We start from the raw sequence: 7,225 nt of genomic DNA, 5'->3' as shown, positions 1-7,225 counted from the left end.
AGTACCTCTGGTTCAAAGCTGCCCACCCTAGGGAATGATGCCCTATCGTTGTCAGTCATACGTACCCATTCGTCACAGTAAACTTCAGCGTGTGGACCATATTTTCCACACATGATAACCCTTGCTGACCCTCTCGGCCGCAATTCTGACCTTCTCGGTCCCGAGTCTGACCTTCTCGATCCCAACTCTTCTGCCTAAACCCTGGCTACCATACGTCCCTTAGTTGAGCAACTGGCTACCATAATTTGTGGGTCTTGCCTTCTCGGCTATTCCCACAAATACCAAAATACTCAATATAAGGCGACGGTGAAAGTTCTCTGAGCGCTTCCACCCACTCTCGCCCATGTTGGCCGGTACTACCATACACTGTCGATAGCGAAGGCGATGTACCCAACTTAGGGCTCCTATCAGACCTACAGCACCGTAATTTCTTTCGGTAGAGGTTCTGTTGGAATATTTTCCTAAGAGAGGCAGCGAAAAATTCCTTTTTGGTATCTTTCAACTGGAATTGTTTGTAGGGTGAAAAACAGAGAAATTAGATAACTATCCTTCACCCTTTCCAGTGAAAGCCCACCAGGGAGATTTCCCGACGTTATCAAAGAAAAACCCCTTTGTCTATACAATCACGTCTGCGTATGCTTTTCCACAGCGCATATGACACAATGGTATCACGTTGTGCTGTGCAGAACACACGGACATGCGATGCAATAGCACAGCCTATAGATACTAGTTATCTATATGCCCTACGATTGCTGTAGACCACATAACCTAGACCACTCCAGATTACCTAGTTGTATGGGACACCTAGACCACTTCAGATCACTTAGACCACTTAGTTCTAATCACGCAAGGTAGCGAACCCTACACCACCGGGCCTCTACTAACCCAGCGATACCACTCCAGCCACTTAGACCACTTCAGTTCCTGGGTTCAGCTCCACTCGCTCCGCTTTCACTCACTCAAATACGCTTTGTTTTTCTGTACAGAAAATTTTCACTCGTTCTGATTGGCAGCTTTACCCCCAGAGGCAATATAGTTTTTAAACTATATTTAGAGTAACTGCTTTTGAAATCGGATAGTTATGTGCTATTGTATTAAATGTCTACTATCCCACCTTAATTGAACAAATATTGTGTGGTTTTATTATGCGCACACAACCCTACGCAAGCTTGCGTAATTACGCAACCGTGCGTACCTCAATGCCACGTGCACTTTTTTTTGTACGCTGCTCTCACGTTCCGTACCACTTGTACCTGTGCGTACGCAATAAAAAAAAATCACACAACTCTATAAATGTGAGCAATACTAACTATAATCGCTCACTTAACACAACACCCAGTTTTTTCTTAACAACTAGGCCAGAACTTCGTTTCATGTCTATAATTACTCCCTTAAATACATTTATTTCAAATTTACCTATATAGCAACAAATGTATCCGATTTCACACAGATCTATAATGACTGCAATAATCCATAATTTAAATGATATGATTCAGATTGGATAGCTATCTTGCAGAACATACACTGATATAAATATACACATAATTACAATAATATTATTTATATATATATATATTATATATATATATATATATATATATATATATATATACAAAAAAATGTCTTCCACCCCGCGCTCAACCCACCAGCAGCAATATGGAGAAAGTCCCTGTTAGTGAACTTTCAAAGAATAACATAAACAAAAACAATAACCAATTGCGCTTGGTATAACTTTAAAACACTCAGATTTTAGTATTTCCAGTAGTTGTTCTTCCACGGTGTGGATTCTTATAACTGGTATCTCCTGCAAGTATACCCTCACACCAGAGAACACACCCGAACAAAAAGACGGCCAGAATAGCCTAAATTAGATATGATACCAATTTGTTTTTATTAAAAAACATATAGAATTCCATAAATTCATATGAACATTTTTTTTTACAGATAAAAGGTTCCATACATTCATATAAACATTCTTAAAAGAAAAACATCCAGATACAGTCAATAGGTTTTCTGTTCAAGCCTTTAAAGAACACCCTCACCCTTATAGGTGTATATTCTGTAGGGTGTATTAATGAACTAGATAAGAGACCGTAACGGATTCGAACCAACGCGTTTCGTCAGAACGACTTCATCAGGGGTTTCTGTATGGTATCACTAAAACATAAAACGGGTGATTGGATGGTCCTTTAAAATTTCTAGGATAATTTTTATATACACACATATATGCATATACACAGGGAAGGAAAATGGAGGAGAAAATGGAGAAGGAAATATATACATACCAAAAAAAGGAAGGAACAAAGGCCTTCATGGATATAAAACATCCATAGCCCACATATATAGGACCAACTTTTAATAGAGATGGATAATTCACCCAGAATGGTTGTAGGATGGTAAAACCTATGGATATTATTAATTGGTTAGAAGACCATAATTTTAATATTCGGACATATTTTTACTGGGTGCTATCAGGTGTGGTGTCTTATCATATAATTTTATACATACCAAGCATAAACGCATACGCCTTTAAGGGTATTCAGCTAGTTAATGAACCTGGTTGCAGACTCTTTTCAGTTTTTATGCAGGGTCTGTTAAATTTGAACCCTAAAGAATATTTAACAACATTTCAGCTACATATACTTTAAAGTGCAATTATATCACAAACTCCAAAAAGTGAATAATAAACGGTGTGTTCAATAAATTTACATATAGTGAATAACTGCACCACTCAGTGTCAATTTCTATAGCATAGAGCTAATTTCATATATAATACTAATAATGGTATCCAATCTCATTACAATTGTGTTTCTTTAAATACCACATAGTTGCATCATATCTAACTCGTTTTCATAATATCTATTTAATATTCATTCCATTCATAATTTTAATACATGATAATACAAAAGATCAGGTGCTCACTTAGATCACAATATCAGTGATTACAATTTAAACATACAAGTCTTACATATTAGACAAATACAGTCCAGTACAATGCATTCCAAATACTTACTGCAGCCACCAGGAAAGAGACACAAGTAACAGCCACATCCAAAATGAACTAGCACAGCACTGAGACTGCTATTTATTCATCTCAGTGCAAGTCTCACTTCCTGTAATTAGTGGCTCTAATTATTCGTTTTTCCTGGATACTGCTCCTATTCTAAACATAATTCCACACTTAAAAGGATTAGAATAATCCCTAGATTTAGGTGATCTTTTTAATTTGAAAGAAAAAAGTGAATTGTGCTTAAAAACAACTTAAAAGTGTCTATGAACTAACTATCAGGTGTGTGGATACTGATTTCCTGCATGTGTTCCACTCAGCAAAGGCTGGAATGCATATGTAAGGAGACAAAAAATAAAAAATAAAAAGTTTAAATCCTATACTTCATTTATATATTGCTAATGCAAAAAAGCAAGTGTTTGTGTTCAATATGCCTATTACCGCTAATCTTTATATCTCCATAGTAAATATCTAAGATTGGTATTGAAAAAGAATTTAAATCCTATATCTTATTTATAATTTGCTAGAAAAAAAGTGTCAAAAACCAAATTGTTCGTGTTCAAAATATATTTTACCACTAATCTAGGTGGAGCACTAGATAAACTATTCTTTTTTGCAACAAATTGTACCATATGTATATATACATATACACATAAAATAAGTATTCAAATGCAGAGTCCAAGGCTGGTACATTTATCCACATATTCTAACATGCTTTTAAAGACACAGTGATCGTATACTCCGTAATAAAACTTTTTTTTTTCTTTATATTGCATTTATTTTCACATCATAGTGTTATTTTACATACATAGTTTTCAAAATAGCCCCATGTAAAATTGGAAAAAAAAAAAAAAAAAAATAGCCCCAATTTTACATGGGGCTATTTTGAAAACTATGTATGTAAAATAACACTATGATGTGAAAATAAATGCAATATAAAGAAAAAAAAAGTTTTATTATGGAGTATACGATCACTGTGTCTTTAAAAGCATGTTAGAATATGTGGATAAATGTACCAGCCTTGGACTCTGCATTCGAATACTTATTTTATGTGTATATGTATATATACATATGGTACAATTTGTTGCAAAAGAGAATAGTTTATCTAGTGCTCCACCTAGATTAGTGGTAAAATATATTTTGAACACGAACAATTTGGTTTTTGACACTTTTTTTCTAGCAAATTATAAATAAGATATAGGATTTAAATTCTTTTTCAATACCAATCTTAGATATTTACTATGGAGATATAAAGATTAGCGGTAATAGGCATATTGAACACAAACACTTGCTTTTTTGCATTAGCAATATATAAATGAAGTATAGGATTTAAACTTTTTATTTTTTATTTTTTGTCTCCTTACATATGCGTTCCAGCCTTTGCTGAGTGGAACACATGCAGGAAATCAGTATCCTCACACCTGATAGTTAGTTCATAGACACTTTTAAGTTGTTTTTAAGCACAATTCACTTTTTTCTTTCAAATTAAAAAGATCACCTAAATCTAGGGATTATTCTAATCCTTTTAAGTGTGGAATTATGTTTAGAATAGGAGCAGTATCCAGGAAAAACGAATAATTAGAGCCACTAATTACAGGAAGTGAGACTTGCACTGAGATGAATAAATAGCAGTCTCAGTGCTGTGCCAGTTCATTTTGGATGTGGCTGTTACTTGTGTCTCTTTCCTGGTGGCTGCAGTAAGTATTTGGAATGCATTGTACTGGACTGTATTTGTCTAATATGTAAGACTTGTATGTTTAAATTGTAATCACTGATATTGTGATCTAAGTGAGCACCTGATCTTTTGTATTATCATGTATTAAAATTATGAATGGAATGAATATTAAATAGATATTATGAAAACGAGTTAGATATGATGCAACTATGTGGTATTGAAAGAAACACAATTGTAATGAGATTGGATACCATTATTAGTATTATATATGAAATTAGCTCTATGCTATAGAAATCGACACTGAGTGGTGCAGTTATTCACTATATGTAAATTTATTGAACACACCGTTTATTATTCACTTTTTGGAGTTTGTGATATAATTGCACTTTAAAGTATATGTAGCTGAAATGTTGTTAAATATTCTTTAGGGTTCAAATTTAACAGACCCTGCATAAAAACTGAAAAGAGTCTGCAACCAGGTTCATTAACTAGCTGAATACCCTTAAAGGCGTATGCGTTTATGCTTGGTATGTATAAAATTATATGATAAGACACCACACCTGATAGCACCCAGTAAAAATATGTCCGAATATTAAAATTATGGTCTTCTAACCAATTAATAATATCCATAGGTTTTACCATCCTACAACCATTCTGGGTGAATTATCCATCTCTATTAAAAGTTGGTCCTATATATATGGGCTATGGATGTTTTATATCCATGAAGGCCTTTGTTCCTTCCTTTTTTTGGTATGTATATATTTCCTTCTCCATTTTCTCCTCCATTTTCCTTCCCTGTGTATATGCATATATGTGTGTATATAAAAATTATCCTAGAAATTTTAAAGGACCATCCAATCACCCGTTTTATGTTTTAGTGATACCATACAGAAACCCCTGATGAAGTCGTTCTGACGAAACGTGTTGGGTCGAATCCGTTACGGTCTCTTATCTAGTTCATTAATACACCCTACAGAATATACACCTATAAGGGTGAGGGTGTTCTTTAAAGGCTTGAACAGAAAACCTATTGACTGTATCTGGATGTTTTTCTTTTAAGAATGTTTATATGAATGTATGGAACCTTTTATCTGTAAAAAAAAATGTTCATATGAATTTATGGAATTCTATATGTTTTTTAATAAAAACAAATTGGTATCATATCTAATTTAGGCCATTCTGGCCGTCTTTTTGTTCGGGTGTGTTCTCTGGTGTGAGGGTATACTTGCAGGAGATACCAGTTATAAGAATCCACACCGTGGAAGAACAACTACTGGAAATACTAAAATCTGAGTGTTTTAAAGTTATACCAAGCGCAATTGGTTATTGTTTTTGTGTATGTATGTATGTATGTATGTATGTATGTATGTATGTACGTACGTATCATTCACTGGCCTTCTATGAGACTCATTTACCCATTCAGTGCTTCTAATTTGCAAATCAAAGATGTTTTGCCTGCCTATACTAGTGGTTGAACCAGTTAATTAACATTTCAATGCCTATCTAATAGCAAACAGAGAGTTAACTAGTCCTGGGAAAGAAGAAGGAAAAAAAAGTATTTTTTCTTTTTTTTCTGTGTGCAATTTCTTACACCAAGCCAAGCATTTATCTCACCATTTACTCTCACTAGGCCCAATTGAAACTATTTGTAATTGACTATGGCATGGGTTAAATAAATGCATTAGTAACTCATAAATGGTGCTTGATGTGACAAAGGAAACTGATTGTTCTGAGCAGACTGAAAATCAGCTATTTAGAAAATGACCTTCCTAAAATGGCCACTGCTCCTCCCCCTTCCATATCCATGAGGTTTACACAAGATGGTGGACAGGCCATGTGGTTAGTCCAAAATGGAGGACAGACCATGCGGCTTCCTTTGTCACAAAGAAATCACACATTATACAAGCACCAGAAGTTATTTTAGGCCTGAGTTTAAAAAAAAAAAACTATATCAAGGCTATGCAGCAACTTTTAAATGTACTTTTAAATCTACTTAACAGATAAACAATCCAATCTGAATCAAACACAATATGACTTATTTGAACTTTGTTTTGCAACAATAAAAATATATTTTAGCATTTTAAATATTATGAGAAAAAACACATTGTCCCTTGAATTTTTCATATCATCGGCTTACTGATAACACAACAGAACACACGGATATGATTTTCTCAGCGTCACGATGCGTCCACCACAAGCTGATCGACCACAGCGTCGCGTTTGTAATGTACAGTGCATCATTAAGACCGTGATATCCCGGACGAGCCCCCATCTGTAAATACCAAATTGCTTTCTAACAAATATTTAAAATGCCCTCTCTAATATATATTGTAAACGCCTGCAGATCTTATTACCATGTGCCATGAATGTGCGCTATACATCGCAAAACACTGCATCCCATAAGAGAAAACAATACACCCACACATTATCTGAGTTCCAAAGCTCATTGATGTATATATTTGTTATTAAAAGGATATGTATTCAATATATCACAATGTACAGTATACATATAGTTACATGGTTACAATTTATACAGTAAGCAG

General features: G+C 34.4%; 2 long non-coding RNA genes across 2 annotated transcripts; one reads left to right on the top strand and one right to left on the bottom strand.

Annotated features, from left to right (window-relative positions):
* Positions 1-1,886: 1,886 nt before the first annotated feature.
* Positions 1,887-3,048, bottom strand: LOC134929007 (uncharacterized). Its single transcript, XR_010178202.1, has 4 exons — positions 3,014-3,048; positions 2,509-2,607; positions 2,286-2,403; positions 1,887-2,157 (listed from the first exon to the last, which is right to left on the bottom strand). It is a non-coding gene; the product is annotated as an uncharacterized LOC134929007 (long non-coding RNA).
* Positions 3,049-5,108: 2,060 nt separating this feature from the next.
* Positions 5,109-5,831, top strand: LOC134929006 (uncharacterized). The gene is made up of 3 exons (XR_010178201.1): positions 5,109-5,209; positions 5,315-5,432; positions 5,561-5,831. It is a non-coding gene; the product is annotated as an uncharacterized LOC134929006 (long non-coding RNA).
* The last annotated feature ends 1,394 nt before the right edge of the window (positions 5,832-7,225 follow it).

Source organism: Pseudophryne corroboree, chromosome 5 (genome assembly GCF_028390025.1).
Source record: "Pseudophryne corroboree isolate aPseCor3 chromosome 5, aPseCor3.hap2, whole genome shotgun sequence".
NCBI lineage: Eukaryota > Metazoa > Chordata > Amphibia > Anura > Myobatrachidae > Pseudophryne > Pseudophryne corroboree.
Note: the sequence above shows the minus strand (reverse complement) of the source record. Positions and strands in the feature narration are given on the sequence as shown.